The sequence below is a fragment of the Lampetra planeri genome, chromosome 1, assembly GCF_965212315.1.
Source record: "Lampetra planeri chromosome 1, kcLamPlan1.2.h2, whole genome shotgun sequence".
Classification (NCBI taxonomy): Eukaryota; Metazoa; Chordata; class Hyperoartia; order Petromyzontiformes; family Petromyzontidae; genus Lampetra; species Lampetra planeri.
The window spans coordinates 35,309,578-35,325,366 of NC_136107.1; the positions used below are offsets into that span (position 1 = coordinate 35,309,578).

At 55.8% G+C, this 15,789-nt stretch overlaps 1 protein-coding gene across 1 annotated transcript in view; it reads right to left on the minus strand.

Annotated features, from left to right (window-relative positions):
- The window catches only part of LOC144717738 (uncharacterized), a 109,866-nt gene extending 104,570 nt beyond the window's left edge, over nt 1-5,296 (minus strand). Inside the window, exon 1 of the mRNA XM_078593386.1 lies at nt 4,371-5,296. The gene's annotated coding sequence lies outside the window, so the exon portion shown is untranslated. The remainder of the gene's footprint in view (nt 1-4,370) is intronic.
- Between the last annotated feature and the right edge of the window lie 10,493 nt (nt 5,297-15,789).

A 15,789-nucleotide genomic window follows, 5' to 3' on the forward strand; every position in this document is an offset into this window, starting at 1 on the left:
GCCCAGGTGAGCGGGCGAGAGAGACGACGGCAAAGTCGCGGGCATCGCGGTCGCCGCTGTGTGTGGCGGACGAAGCGATCCTCTTCTGTGTTTTTTTGTTGTTGTTGTTGTGTTGTTGTTGTTGTGTTTTTGGCGTTTTCTCGATAGCGGTGTTTGGGTCTCGCATTCCGCGAAACGTTCTGTTCGGTCGCGTCTCCGTCGCGTTCCGTTGTTACGATGATTGTCATTAATGGCGGTGGTTGCGGTACTCGTGGTGGTGGTGCCGGTGGTGGCGGTTGTTGGAATGCATCGGCAAATCTCGTGTTTGCATCGCGTCTCGGTAGCAGCGACACGCGACGCGCGCGCCCGGTTATGGGACGAGTTCGAGTCCGTGGCACGCGGTGAATGATGTGAAAAGTCGAATCGTCTCGGCGTGTGTGTGTTGCGTGTCTCTGTCGCGTCGATGTTTTCTGTGTGTCTGTGTGTCGAATCATTTCTGCGTGTGCGTGTGTGTGTGTACTTTCTGCTTCCACGTATGCTATATTCTCCGTGTGTCTACTTTGAGCATCCCCCGTTTTGTTCCCTGCGCGTTTGCGTCTCGGCGTGCCTCCTGCGTATTGTGCATGTGCGCTGCGTATGCTGCCCGCATGTTTTCGCACAGGTTACATTTGCGTGCTATGCATTCGCGTCGCGTGAGTCTCTGTGCATGTCTGTGGTACACTTGCGCGCTTGCGTGTCGTCGGCATACTGCGTACGCGCGTTGCGCCTGTGCACTCCATCTCGCTCATGCCCGTGTGTTGTGAGCATGCGGCAATATACGTCCACTTTATATATATACATAAGTGCCCGTGTGCATCCCGTAGAGTGTATACGTGCGTTCTCTTTGTGCGTCGTGCCTGCGTGCCGTGGTTATGCTGCCGTTGTGTTGTGGCAAAATGTGTGTTCGGCCCGATCTCTCTCTTCCTGTGCTGTCTTTGTGTCCCTGCGTTGTTGTACGCGTCTGTCTGTCTGCCCATTCGTAGCCTCGATGCGTTTCTCTTTTGTTTCGTACTCACGCGTTTCAATCGACGTACGGGTGCCCCTGTGTTGCGTCTGTGTCGTGCCATCGCGATGTGTTGTGTCGATGCGTGGCCGTCGTCTTTATACGGCCCCTGCCGAGTATCCAGCGCCTCTCTGTTACAGGCGTGTAAAATGTCCCTGTGCTCTGTCTGTCTATATAACGTCACTGTCTCGTGTATTGACGATCTATGCGTTCCGTCGATGTTATCCTTAAGCACTGTGGTCCTTGTGTGTTTCTTTTCCGTATAAGAGTACCCCCCATATGCTACGCACGTGTGCCCTGCCTGCGAGTTGTGTTCCCTGCGCGTTGTGCCTTCCTGCCGTCGCTATGGGTCTACATTGTGCTCAGATGCGGATCCATCCTGTGCGTGTCGTGCCTGTGCTGTCCGTCTTGCGTGGCGGTGTTGTGTCTATACTTGTGCCTATGCACTGTGTCTGTTGTGTCTGTGTGGTTTGTCGACATCGTTGCCATGCTGTTAATTCCTGTACCGTGTGTTATAACCCATACGCTGGTCGCCGTGTCGATCGCGTGAAATCCGTTTGTGTCTCGTGCCGACACTCTCACTGTGTTGTGTCTCGGTATGTTCCTCCAGTGCTGTGTCCCATGTGCTCTGTCTGCATGCTATGCATATGCGCCGTGTCGTTATCATATGCATTGCGCCTATACGGCCTGCCTACCATTCCCCCGTGGCTATGGCTCGCGTCGTTCTATCGCCCTTACGCATGGCCTATCGTATGCCCACTCGTATGTGTGTCTTATACACCCTACACGTTATGTACCCAACACATGTGCGGCCCATGTTGTGTGTACGAGCTGTACCCGTGTCGCGTATATATTATGCATGGGGCTATATTGTCGCAATGTGTCGTCTCTATCTGTTTATTGTCCTCAGAACGTCGCTATCCGTGTTGTGTACTTCATGTCTATGCGCCGCGCGTGTGTGTATGTTGCCTTTGTATACCTACACGTGTGTGTGTGTCTACATCGTCACAACGATCAGGCATCGTGCAGCTCTGCAGTTGTGCTGCCTATGCGATGTGCCTCTCCGTGCCACGGGTGCACGTTGTGCCCATGCGTTGTGTAACCGTGTTGTGTGTATAGCCATGCCCGTGTTGTGTATCATCATGCCCCTGGTCAGTCTTCTTTGCACTGGGTCCAACAACGAAGCTTTGTGCGTTGTGCCCAATGCGATCTGATCTGCGTTGCCCGTTCTATCTTTTTGTTTTATGCGGCTCCTCTATCCGCCGTCTTTCTGTGTGTTTTTACGCATTCGTAACGGGCTCACGCCGCGTCCGCGTTGTGTCTATGTGCATCGTCTCGTGTGCGTGGGGTTGTGTTACTTTAATGTATGCAACGTGCATACTGCACAACGAGAGGCGTGTGACCAGGGTCTCGACAGCGACTCGCCGCCTGCGCGTCTCGCGAATCTTTGCCAACTCGACGAATCTTCCACGCGTGCAGAGCGCATCTTGCGTACATCAGTCACGGACTTTATAAACATCGGCCCTATGCTGTGTGTGCGAGCATGTAAACCTCGACCTCGTGGTGTCTTGTGTCTCTCATGCCCTGGCAACTCGCCTCCGATGAGCACGATTGGCCACGTTGGCTGTGAAAGAAGTTCAACATACGTCTCTATGTGATATTGGTTGTGTCCGCTGTGTGCATACACAATGTCTGCTTGTGTTGACCCTTTAGTTTCATTATTAAATACGCACTGCACACATCGTTAAGGCGTTCTGATCGTATGTGGCGTTCAGTGTGCCTATGTCGTGCTGCATCCAAACATCACCTGCGTGTTCGTGTTAGTGTCTGTGCATGGCCCATGTGTTGGCTTGCGTATCCGTCTGTATATCGTGCCTAGAGCTCGATCCCTGTGTGTTGTGTGTGCAACTTTCGTCTATGCCATGTATCGCCTACACGTCGGCCCTTGGGTGTTGTGTATCTTGTATCTCTGGACGTTATGTCCGTACATTGTCCACGTGTAGTGTCTCGGTTGTGTGCCTACTCTGTTCGGCGTACCCGTGTCCTGCGTGTATATCGGTACGTGCGCATCGCCCGTGTGCCTATTCGTCATCAGTGTGCCGTGTCTTTGTAGTGTACCTTCGGTATACACAGTGTGAGTATGTTGTGTCGCGTTTGTTGTCCGTCTCTCTCCTTTGTGTACGTTGTGTCTGCACTCGTCCAGCTCGCATCGTGCCTATACGGCGCGTTGTATGCATTCGCGACATCTGTGTTGTTATCATCCATGCGTCCTCGTCGTTTTTGTTGTGTATCCTAGTTTTAAGCAAAGCGATGCATATTCCCTATGCGTTGTGTGTGTGTGTATCTTGTGCATATCTGTCACGTATAAAGTAAATCTCTACGCACAGTTCTAGCCGTTATCTTTGTGTCCGTGTAACACCGCCACCCACCCCAACCCATGATGAATCTACCCCCCTTCATCACTGCGCTCTGTTGGCCCCGTGAGTCTCCTCCAACCGACCGGCGACTGAACGAGATCCGCGGGGGTCGAGTCAGTGTGCGGCGGAGAGCGGAGAGCGAGAGACGGCGGCGGCGTGCAGGTCGAGGGGGTACGGGACAGAGGACGGACAGAGTCGGCTCCTACTCGCCGGGTTCAGGAGCCCGGCGATAGCAGCGACTCGTTACGGCGAACGGAGGTAGCCAGGAGTCGGTGGCAACCTCGGCTCGACCGCAACCCCCGCGCCACATCAAAGCGCGCGGCCAAACTCTCCCCCCCTCCTCTCTCTCTCGCGTGCGCCCACATCAACTGCGCAACGGCGTTCGGTTTGGTAGAATCGGTCCCGAGTGTTGGGCTGTTTTATTTCAATTGTTGTCGTTGTTGTCGTGTGTGCCGTGTGCTAACTACGATTTGAGCCGGTCTACGAGCGTGAAGAATCGGTCGAATGAACCCTCCACACCACGCGCGGTCTGGGATGGGAGGTCCGCATGCAGAAGTGAGTTTAACGTTGAGGATGATGATTAAAACGGTGGAACTATCGTCTGTGTGGTGTTTGCCTTAAAACGTTAAATATCCACTACCTCGTGTTAACACACAAAGACAAAGACCCCAACCCGTATAGCCTTAGACTGTTGGGGAAAGTGCTGTTAGCGAGCGCCTATGAAGGCCGGCACTGTGGCACACGAGGGGCTGGGTGGCCAGCACCACGCACACACGCGCACGTCTCTCCGTGTCTCGCCATGGCTCCCACGAACCCTCTCGTCTTCTTCTTCCCTACGTGCGTCTCCCCGTGCCTCCTGACTACTCCCGTCTAACACCAACTCAGCGGTGTGTGCGTGTGTGCAAATGGAATAAAATGAAAAACGTTCTTACCGGTCGGTTAAGGTTTGCTCTTATTTATCCGCAATAGGTTCGAGTCTTCGAGTCGGCGTCTGGAGATCGATATACATCCAAATGCCTCCTTCTCCGAGCATCACCACAACCATTTTAGACGTAAATATTTATTCTTCGGCCGATATCAAATCCTCCTGCTTCGCCTTTTCATTTTTTTCCCCGATAAATTAGTGTCTCTGGTTTTTTGTTTTGCTTTTCTTCAGCGACGCAACGACGCGAATCGAAGTCGACGAGGTGGCAGGCGCGGTGGCAGAAGTGGTGATGATGATGATGGTGGTCGTGGTGGTCGTGGTGGTGGTACAGCTACCGATGTCCGGTAGGAAGGGGAGGGGGTGGGTTGAATAACGAGGTCGAACTTGATTTTTTTTGTTTAATAACAAAAACTCCGCACAGTCCGCCGGCTCCTCTCCTCCGATCGCACCGGAGTCGTGGAAGATTCCGAAAGAAGAAGAAGAACGGGGACAAAAAACTCCGCTCGATGTATGTACATATATCTATACGTAGGTATATATAGAACTATATATATATTATGGAGTGGTAGGCAAGGCGAGCGGTCGTGCGGGCAGGCCAGTCACATCTGACACGCAAGACGCCAGTCGAAGAGGTTAGTCAAATCGCAAGTCTCGCTTCTACATCTGGCAACATATCTCTCTCTCCTGCTGCTGCTGCTCCTCATGCGTCCTGCCCGCTCTCTCCTCCTCCTCCTCTTCTCTCTCCTCTCTCCCTCCCCCCGTCTCTGCTCTGGCTGGGGCTACGTGGAATAGGCGAGCGCCCAACGACCGACGGCGTCGGCTGTTGCGCTCTCTACAGATTGTACTTTCCCCCGTCAGTCGCTCGAGCCCGAGCCCCTTGCCTTGAATGCTGGAATAGTTTTTTTTTGTTGTGTTGTCGCGCCTGCTTGTTGGAACAATGGAGGTGGGGGGAGGGGCGCGGATGTTGAGGATAGGGAGGGGGAGGGGTGCGCATGTGAGTGGGGGGAAGGAGGAGGTGGGGGTAGGAGGGTGGTTGTTCGAGGGGGGGAAGGGTGGCTGCGAGCGTGGGTGGGGTGGGGGTGCAGTGCGGAAAGGGGGTGGGGGGGGGTGATGGGCCGAGGGGGAGGGGTGGGGATAGAGGGGGGGAGGGGGTGGGGGCTTGCATGCTTAACGCTGTCCATCAGACTATGTAAACACGCCTCTGATTGGCTGCTGGCCAGAGCAGTCAGCCTGCGCCGTCGCGGCCGCCGTTTCAAGGCGCCCCAAACTATTAAAGGCCGTTTCCAGGGCCGCCTTGCAAGCAAGAGCCCTACCCCCCAACCCCATCCTCGACATCCCCCCTCTTCTTTGCGGGCGCCGTTTCCAGGCGCGCCCCACCCCCCTCCTACCGGCGCTGACCGTGTCAAGGCGGCCCATCCATCCCCGTCAGCCCTTCCCCTGCTACACAAGGTCCGCTCTCAAAGCCTCGTCCCCCCCCTCTCCCTCCTCCACCAGCGCAGACGCACGGACGCACGGACACACGCACAGTCGTACGGATAGGAAAACGAGGCCAAGCGGTCAAAGAATGAGATGGCGGGAAGCTCCCTCGCTCGCTCGCTCTTCTCTGGAGCTGTGAGCGACGCGGGGGGCGAGGGGAGGAGGGGGAGCGGAGTGCGTGAATGAGCGCGGGCGGCGGAGATGGTGGTGCAGAGTGGGACGGGGGTGGAAGAGAGAGAGAGAGTGGGATGTGTGATGGAGGGCTGCGCGTGTGTGTGTATATATATGCGCGTGTGTGTATGCATATATGCGCGTGCGTGCGTGTAGGTGCGCGCGTGTGGGGGGAACGGTGGCGTGGCGGTTAGCGCGTTGCGTTGGTTCGAAACCTGGGCAGAGCCGGGTTCGATTGCCGCTCACGGCCAACACCGGTGACGATTTGTCTGAACCGGTCCTGGGCCTCCCCTAGGTCGATTTAGCCACAATTTATTGCCTGGTGCGGCGCGTAAACGTCGCCACTTGCGAGACAAAGGCGGCCGGGCGTGGTGTCGGCCACAACACCCCCTCGTGTGCCGCGTGGCCCTTCATAGGTGCTACTCGCTAAAGATGACTTGCCCTGAGAGTCGGTTAAGACTACGCGGGAGATCTTTGTCTTTGTAGCGCGTGCGAGTGCGAGGCGAGCGGGTGGTGGTTGTGGAAACTGCTGGGAATGGGGAAGAGCCGTCGGTTAGATGATCGCGTGTGTGTGTGTCGGTGTGTGTGTGTGTGTCTGTGTGCGTGTGTCTGTGTGCGTGTGTCGGTGTGTGTGTGTGTCGGTGTGTGTGTGTGTTGGTGTGAGTGTGTCGGTGTGTGTGTGTGTCGGTGTGAGTGTGTCGGTGTGTGTTGGTGTGTGTCGGTGTGCGTGTGTCGATGTGCGTGTGTCGGTGTGCGTGTGTCGGTGTGCGTGTGTCGGTGTGTGTGTGTCGGTGTATGTGTTGGTGTGTGTCGGTGTGTGTGGGGAGCGGCAATGTAGCAGTTAGCGCGCTGCGCTACGAACCTGGCAAACCGAGTTCGATTCCCGCTCACGGCCAACACCGTAAGTGACGATTAATTGAACCGGTCCTGGGCCTTCCCTAGGTCGACTCAGCCACAAATGAGTAACCTGATGCGATGTGTAAACATCGCCACTAGGGAGACAAAGGCGGCCGGGCGTGGTGTTGGCCACTCGCCCTTTCGTGTGCCGTGCCGGCCTTCGTTGATGCTCGCTAACAGCACTTGCTCCAATAGTCTATTAAGGCTATACGGGGGATCTTTGTCTTTGTGTGGTTGTGTGGGGAGCGGTAGTGTAGTGGTTAGCGCGCTGCGCTACGAACCCGGCCACCCGAGTTCGATTCCCGCTCACGTCCACCGCCAGTGACGATGATCTGAACTGCTGCTGAGCCTCCCCTAGGTAGACTCAGCCTCAAATGAGTAAACCGGTGCTATGTTTAAACATTGCCAATAAGGAGACAAATGCTGCCGAGGGTAATGCTGGCCTACCACCCCCTCGTGTGCCCTTCCGACCTTCAGTTTTCCTAACAGCGTTGTGCAGCCACCGTACCTTACGGGGGAGCTTTGTCTGTTTTGTATGTGTGGTGCGTGAATCCGCGTGTCTGTGCGACCGTAGAAACTGCTGCATATGAGAGACGCGTCGGTGCAGGGGTGGTATTGCGTGCGTGTGTGTGTGCGTGTGTGTGTGCGTGCGGAGAGCGGTTATCGCACTGCGCAACAGAATCAGAATCCGTATTTATGCTGGAGAAATGCGAGTTGGATTCGCGCTCACGGCCAACACCAGTGACGATTGTCTGGACCAGTTCCTGTGCCTCCTCTAGGTTATCTCAGCCGGAAATTATGACCAGGTGCATGGCCGAGCGTGGTGGTGGTGCTGACCTAGCAACCCCCGAGTGTGTGCCGTGCGGTTCCGGCCTTCGTGTAGGTGCGCGCTTACAGAGCTTGGCCCAATAGTCCGTTCATGCTATACGGGGGATCTTTGTCTTGTGTGTAGAGGCGGTGGTGCCGCGTTAGCGCACTGCACCACGAACCCCGAGCCAAGCGAGTTCGATTCAGTGCCAAGTAATATCGGCGCTTGTGATCGGCTTTCCATAGGTCGACTCAGCCTTAAATTAGTACCTGCTACGACATGCAAACATCAGCCACTGGGGAGATAAAGACGGCGGGGCGGTGTTTTTTTTTTCATGGGAGTGTTTGAATCTATACGCTCACGTGAATGCGTGTAGATTGCGTGTAAGTGTGAACGTTCGTCTGTGTTGAGTGTGGTATGGGGAGCGGTGGTGCAGCGGTTAACACGCTGTTATCCTAACCCGGCGACCCGAGTTCGATTCCCGCTCACGGCCAACACCAGTGACGATTATCTGAACCGGTCGTGGGCCTCCCCTAGGTCGACTCAGCCTCAAATGAGTAGCCGGTGCGGTGTGTAAACATCGCCACTGGGGAGACAAAGGCGTGGTGCTGACCACCCCACCCCCCTCGTGTTCCGTTGGCGGCCTTCATAAGTGCTCGCGAACAGCACTTGCCCCGACGGTTTGTTAAGGCTATCGGGGTGGGTGGGGATCTTTGTCTTTGGTGTGGGTATCTCGCCTCGGTCGACTCAAGCAGGCGACCTTCAAATGTGCTCGCGAACAGCACTTGCCCCAACAGTCTGTTGAGGCTATCCTTCGTGGCGGAGTGGGGGGGGGTTGGAACTTTGTCTTTGTACTCGGCAAACATCTCCACTGGAGAGACAAAGGCGGCCTCACCGCCCCCTCTCCTCGTGCGCCGTCCGACCGCTTCCTTCGTAAGTGCTTTGGCTAACAGCATCGGCCCCAACAGTTCTGAAGACTATACGGGGGATTTTTGTCTGTGGCGGAGTGGAAACTGTTGGAATTGGTGGGGAGACCCGCGGTCGAATCGTGTTGTGTACAAATGCACGGCGGTTATTTATTTATATTGTTTGACCATACTTAACATGCAGTGCGGGTTCATGAATACAACAGAGACGTGTGGGGCAGTATGAGTAGAGTACAACAATGTTCCGTGCTGCCCTTCCTCTCTGTTGCCCAACACGACAGGACCGTCGCCAATAACCATCGTCTGGGGATGGTGGTGGTCGCTCACCCAAGCCCTAGCCAGGCTCAAGCCGGCTTAGCTCACGATCTGTGCATTCCGGCTTCATTCGGCACGCAGGCGCGTCCTTGCGTGTCCATCTGGCCGGTTGGCCGCCGCTCGCCGTGGTCGCGAGTTTACATCCTGGTTGGGGAATGACTCGGCTCGGCTCATCATCCCTCGCTGGGTCGATAAAATAGAGTAGGTAACCGCCGTTCGGGGAAATCAAGCGGTTGTTCTCTGAATGGACCCGCTCGCGCCAGAGGTTTGTGGGGGTTGTTTGACCACAACTCGCCAACGCTGCTCGTTGAAGGCGACGTGTGTGTGTGGGGGGGGGTCATTTACGTGGGAGCATGGAAGTATAGTACAACAATGGATATTTGCTGCACTGCCTTCTTACTGCCCGTAACGCCTATAAAACATGTTGCATGCACGACGGCGAAACCCTTCCAATCAATATTATCCAGGCTTCAAAAAAATCCTGCTTGGCTTCCGACATCTGGCCGTGATGGGACGCATTGCGGGTGATTTGCTGAGCGGTGTCAGTGATGCTAGGTGATTGCGAATAGCACTTTCGCCAACGGACTGTAAGGTTATAGGAGAATATTTGTCTTTGCCTGTGGGCATGTATATATACGCATGCCCACGTGGGGAGCGGTGGTGCAGCGATTAGCGCGCTGCACAGCGCACCCGACGACTCGGGTTCGATTCCCGCTCACGGCCAACACCCAGTGACGATTATCTAAATCGATCCTGGTGCCTCCCCTAGGTCAACTCAACCTTAAATGAGTACCTGGTGGCGATGTTTAAACGTCGCCCACTGGGGAGACAAAGGCGACCGTGCGTGGTTCCGGCCCAGCCACCACCCCCTTCATAGGTGCGCGCCTACAGCACCTGACCCAACAGTCCGTGAATTATCTGCGGGGGATCTTTGTCTCTGTATGTATGCGCGTGCGTGTGTGAATGATTGAGTGAAAGTGCTGGGAATGGAAGAGAGGCGGAAATGGGGTTGTGGTAGGTGCGTGTATCTCTCACTACACGAGTGTGTGTGTGCTCGCTAACAGCACTTGCCCCAACAATCTGGTAAGTCTATACGGGAGATCTGTGTCTTTGCGTGGGTATGTAGCCTTGACCATATATATGTGATATGTACGTATCAGCACTTGCCCCAAAAGCCTGTGTGGGCTATGCCGAGGCGGGGGGAGGCGTTGTATTTGCGTGATTCATCTCCGGCCAACCTCGTCGCGTACACGGCTATCATCAGTGGCGTGTATTTGAACCGGTCATGGGCCTTCCATTGATACGCTGGTCCTTAAAATGACGGTGTTTAAAAGACGCGCACTGGGGAGACAAAGGCGGACGGTTGTGGGTCTGGCAACAAGACTTCCTCGCGACCTGTCTGTCCTAACATGTAGTCTAGAAAAGCACTTGCCTCAACAGTCTATACAGGCTATACGGGGATCTTTGTCTTTACGTGGAGCGTTGTCATTCGCGGACGTGTGTGTGTGTGGCGGTTATCGCGCTGCGCTACGAACCTGGCCACCCGGGTTCGATTCCCGCTCACGGCCAACACCAGTGACGATTATCTGAACCGGTCCTGGGCCTCCCCTAGGTCGACTCAGCCTGAAATGAGTACCTGGTGCGGTGTGGAAACATCGCCACTGGGGAGACAAAGGCGGTCGGGCGTGGTGCTGGCCAATCACCCCCTCGTGTACGGTTCCGGCCTTCATAGGTGCTCGCTAACAGCACTTGCCCCAACAGTCTGTTCAAGGCTATACGGGGGTGGGGGGTATCTTTGCCTTTGTGTCTGCATGCCTTTGTAGGCGTGCCTATGTGTATGTATGTGCGTGTAGAATCCTATACCATATACGTATATACAAGTATATACGTGACGATTGCATGTATGTGTGTGTGCAGGAGCGGTAGCGTAGTGTTAACGCACTACGGCTACCGACACGACGACCCAACATGGAACGGCGCCGGGTCTCCCCGAGTTCGACTCACTCTTGAGTGACTATATCTGGTGCGTGGTGTAAACGTCGGCGTTGGGAAGACAAAGGCGGCCGGGCGTGGCGTTGACCACACACCTTCTCGTGTGTGCACGTACCGCTCCGTCCATGGGTAGGTTGCTCTCTGAGAGCACTTGCCACCAAACCGGTCCGGTGTTTCAAGGCTAACACGGGAGATCTTTCTCTTTGCCGCGTGCGCGAGCGAGCGGGTTGGTTTCAAAATCCACTGGGAATTGTTGAGACCCGGGCGTGCGTCCGCGTGTGTGTCCGCGTGCGCGCGTGTGTGTGTGTGCGTGTGTATGCACGGTGTGGAAGGGAGCACTGTGGGTGATGGGTGAGCAGCTTGGAGGAGGAGGAGGCGGCGGCGGGGAACGCGCGCTCGGCGCTGGACCCGCCGCCACGCGGCCACGAGAGGAGAGAAGGGAACAAGAGGAACCCGGGGAAGAGGAAGAAAAACAACAACGGATCCGCGGTCTCTCCCGCTCGCCCGCTCGCTCGCCGTCCGCGGCCATTAGTGGTCATCACGTGGCGACGGAGCTGTGTGGGTCTCGGGGAGGAAGACACGGGGCGGATCTCGCAACAATAGGGACAACCCAGCCCTCACTGTCTCCTCGTCCTGCCATCTTTGCTGCCTCGTTGTGTTTCCTCGTCGCCATCGCAGCCAGCGCGGCGCCATCATCATCACCACCAACACCAGCTTCGCCATTATCGCTCATCATTGTCACCGTCCGTCGTTATCAACATCATCGCGCGTCATCATCACCGTCGCCGCCAGCGTCTCCGTCGTCGCTTATCGTCACCGTCATCATCATCGCGATCATCATGATCGCCATCAGCCGGAGCAGCAGCACATTATTGCCCATCGCTGTCGTCATCATCACGATCATTGCCGTCGGCCGTAGCCATTATCTCTCATCATCGTTGCCATCATCATCGTTGCCACCACCACCATCATCATCATCGTCGTCGTCTTCGTCCTTCTTGCTCGCGTCCTTTCTTCTGGAAGAGTCGGCGGCGTCGGCGGCGGCGGCGGCTCTGAGCCGAGTGGTCGCCGCTCGCGGCATAATGAATGTGGAATGACGGATGGACCGCATGAATGCGGGGCCCTGCAGGGGGATTACGGATGAGCGATGAAGCGTCGCTGAGTGACGAGTTCCTGTGCCGGCCCGAGCCTGCCTCTCTCCATCGCCTGCCCCCCTCCCCAACCACCTCGTCTGCTGCTCGGCCTCGTCTCCCTCTGTGCTGCGTCAACAACCTCATCTCTCCGGCCAACCCCAACATCGTCTCTGTGGCTAGCCCCAACATCGTCTCTGTGGCCAGCCCCAACATCGTCTCTGTGGCCAACCCCAACCTCGCCTCTGTGGCCAGCCCCAACCTCGTCTCTGTGGCCAGCCCCAACCTCGTCTCTGTGGCCAGCCCCAACCTCGTCTCTGTGGCCAGCCCCAACCTCGTCTCTGTGGCCAGCCCCAACCTCGTCTCTGTGGCCAGCCCCAACCTCGTCTCTGTGGCCAGCCCCAACCTCGTCTCTGTGGCCAGCCCCAACCTCGTCTTTGTGGCCAGCCCCAACCTCGTCTCTGTGGCCAGCCCCAACCTCGTCTCCCTGGCCAGCCCCAACCTCGTCTCTGTGGCCAGCCCCAACATCGTCTCTGTGGCCAACCCCAACCTCGTCTCTGTGGCCAACCCCAACATCGTCTCTGTGGCCAACCCCAACCTCGTCTCTGTGGCCAGCCCCAACCTCGTCTCCCTGGCCAGCCCCAACCTCGTCTCTGTGGCCAGCCCCAACATCGTCTCTGTGGCCAGCCCCAACCTCGTCTCTGTGGCCAACCCCAACCTCGTCTCTGTGGCCAGCCCCAACCTCGTCTCTGTGGCCAGCCCCAACCTCGTCTCTGTGGCCAGCCCCAACCTCGCCTCTGTGGCCAACCCCAACATTGTCTCTGTGGCCAGCCCCAACCTCGTCTCCCTGGCCAGCCCCAACCTCGTCTCTGTGGCCACACCCAACCTCGTCTCTGTGGCCAGCCCCAACCTCGTCTCTGTGGCCAGCCCCAACCTCGTCTCTGTGGCCAGCCCCAACCTCGTCTATGTGGCCAACCCCAACCTCGCCTCTGTGGCCAACCCCAACATCGTCTCCCTGGCCAGTCCCAACATCGTTTCTCGGACGGAGCAACGGGATGAGAGCGGCGTTCTTTTCGAGAATCCGAGAGCCAAGTGTGAGGACGCAAGGTGCCCTGCCCCATTGAGGTGTCCAGGACTTTTGGAGACTCCGAAGGGACCCCACCGCGTCTTCTGTTATTTTTTATTCTTCTTCTAGGGGGTGGCGGAGAAGGGGGAGGGGAAGGTTTGAGAACAGCGACCGCGGCTCTGCTCTCGTCCGGCGCGATGTTCCGGCACCACGCCGCCCGCGCGCCGCTGTTTATTTTGACCCCCACGTTATTTGTTTATTCATTGTCTTATCCGCGCATGTATCGATTTATTTTCCTCTTTATTGTTTATACGTTTGTCTATTTATTTCATTATTTTGATGACTGCTGGGTGGATGTTGGGGGGGGGGGGCTGGGTAGGAGAGTGTCGGTGGTGGTGAGTTGGTCTGTTTTGGGTGACTTCGGGCGCGCGTGTTTGGATGTGCGTGCGGAGCGGTGGTGCAGCGGTTAGCGCGCGGCGCCGCGAAACCCGGCCAACTCGAGTTGGATTCCCGCTCACAGCCAACACCAGTGATGATTTTCTGAACCGGTCCTGGGCCTCCCTTACGTTGACTCGGCCTTAAATGAGTACCTGGTGCGGTGTCTAAACATCGCCACTGGGAAGACAAAGGCGACCGGGCGTGGTGCTGGCCACCCACCCCCTCGTGTGCCGTCTCGGCCTTCATAGGTGCTCGCTAACAGCACTCGCCCCACCAGTCTGTTGAAGGCTATACGGGGTATCTTTGTCTTTGGGTAACTGGGGCGTGTGTGTGTGGGGGAAGGGAAGTCTGCCACAAGGCTTTCGCCAAACGCCGACCCCTTTTGAGATAAGCGTGCAGAAGAAAAGGAGACGCGACGAGAGAAGAGAAGAGGGGGAGGGAGGCGGGCGAGAGAGAGAGAGAAAGAGAAAAGCAGAGAACAGAAGCGCGGCATCATCATGATATAAAAAAACATTTAAAAAAAAATCATGTTCGCGTTTACTTCACGTGTGTGGGTGCTTTGCTTTGCAGAGAGAGAGCGCGCGCCGTTGGTTCGTCTATAGCGCATCACGACTGCAGGCAAGTGGGCACGGTCTGACAAATACACCGCCTCTCCTCCTCGGCCTCTTCCTCTCTTCCTACCACCGCCGTTGTGTGCTCGTTTTGCTTGTCAGGAGGGATCTGAGTTTCCCTGCGCGCGGTGATCCGTCGGCCGGAGACGAGGAAGGGAGGTCGGAGCGGTGGCAGGGGGGGGGGAGAGACGCTACCCGATTGGCGAATGGTAAGGAATAGTTTGTGTGACTGTGTGCGCGCATACACACATATAGATACACACACTCACACGCACTACTGTGTAGTGAAACGTCAACGTGATTGCGTGCTCGGTGAGCCATTGAAGCGATGCTTATGTATCTACTACAGCCCCTGAATCAGTGGGCATTCCACGTTACTATGGCGGGAGCTGCGTTTATTCATAGGACACATACACGCATGTGTATATATATATACACATGCGCGCGACTACCCATTGTATGATCATGTGCTTATATATGTGTATATATTGCTATATTTATTTATAAACACGTTAACAGTGCGAGATGTCAGCTTTACAAGGACGTAAATAAAATAACAATGAAAACAACTATTTTGAGGCTTCCTTTGTTAACATTGACTGTTATTGTACTTGAGGTGTTATTTATCTAAGAATTAAATCTACTGCTAGATTGATGGCCTCGCGACATCGTCTCGGCCATGGCTGTTTGACCATACTTCACCAAGCCGGTCCGTGTGGGTTGGCACGAAAGGGGCGGGCTTAGAATCGGTTCGGTAATCACTCGCCACGCCGATGAGAGGAGGGGGAGCCGTGTCAGGAAATTCTAACTCATTGCTGGGTTGATCGTTCGAGTGTGCTAACCAACGCGACAGCACACCACATAGTGGACGCGTGTTAACGCGTAAATGTATCTTGCGTTTACGCTGGTAGCGAAATTCATGAACTCTGTGCGCGTGTAAGAAAAGCGCGTGTTTACGTGTGATCTTAAAAAAAAAACTAAAAATATTTCCTAGATGGAAAAACTCGCGATCGATCGTGCGTGCGTGCGTTCTGACGATTCCGTCGAGCCAATCCTGGCGGCTTCACAGTGAATGTCGTGTATCGGTGTGCCTAGCGGTGAGCGCATTTGCCGTCTTGATTCTGTAGTGGAATTCCTAATGCCGAGCCGTGCTGACTAGTCCCAATGCCGTAGCGGCCGCCACGTGGTGCGTTCCAAGGCTCTACCGAGTCCCCCACGTGTAAGACGCAATGCACGTGTTCCCCATTTAATACCACAACCTGCATACGATGCTAGGGCTCTTTGGCACAATGTGTTTCTATTAAAGAAACGTAATTTTAGATTGATGGGGGGGGGATGGGGGGAGTAAATAAGACCCGCACAACGTGAATAGTTTCGCATTATCATCATAATCAGCTATGATCAATCCACTGCTGGATGAAGGGCTTTCACCAAGCCCTCTTGTTCCCCCCGCCCACCCACCTGTCACCATCATGCGATGTGACACTGCGCCTGAGCACCTGCACACCGGCTGACTTCATCGCTCCATCTCCTCGGGGCACCGTTGCCTCTCGGACGCGTTACATTCCTCAGCTGCCACTCCATTGTTGTTGTTGT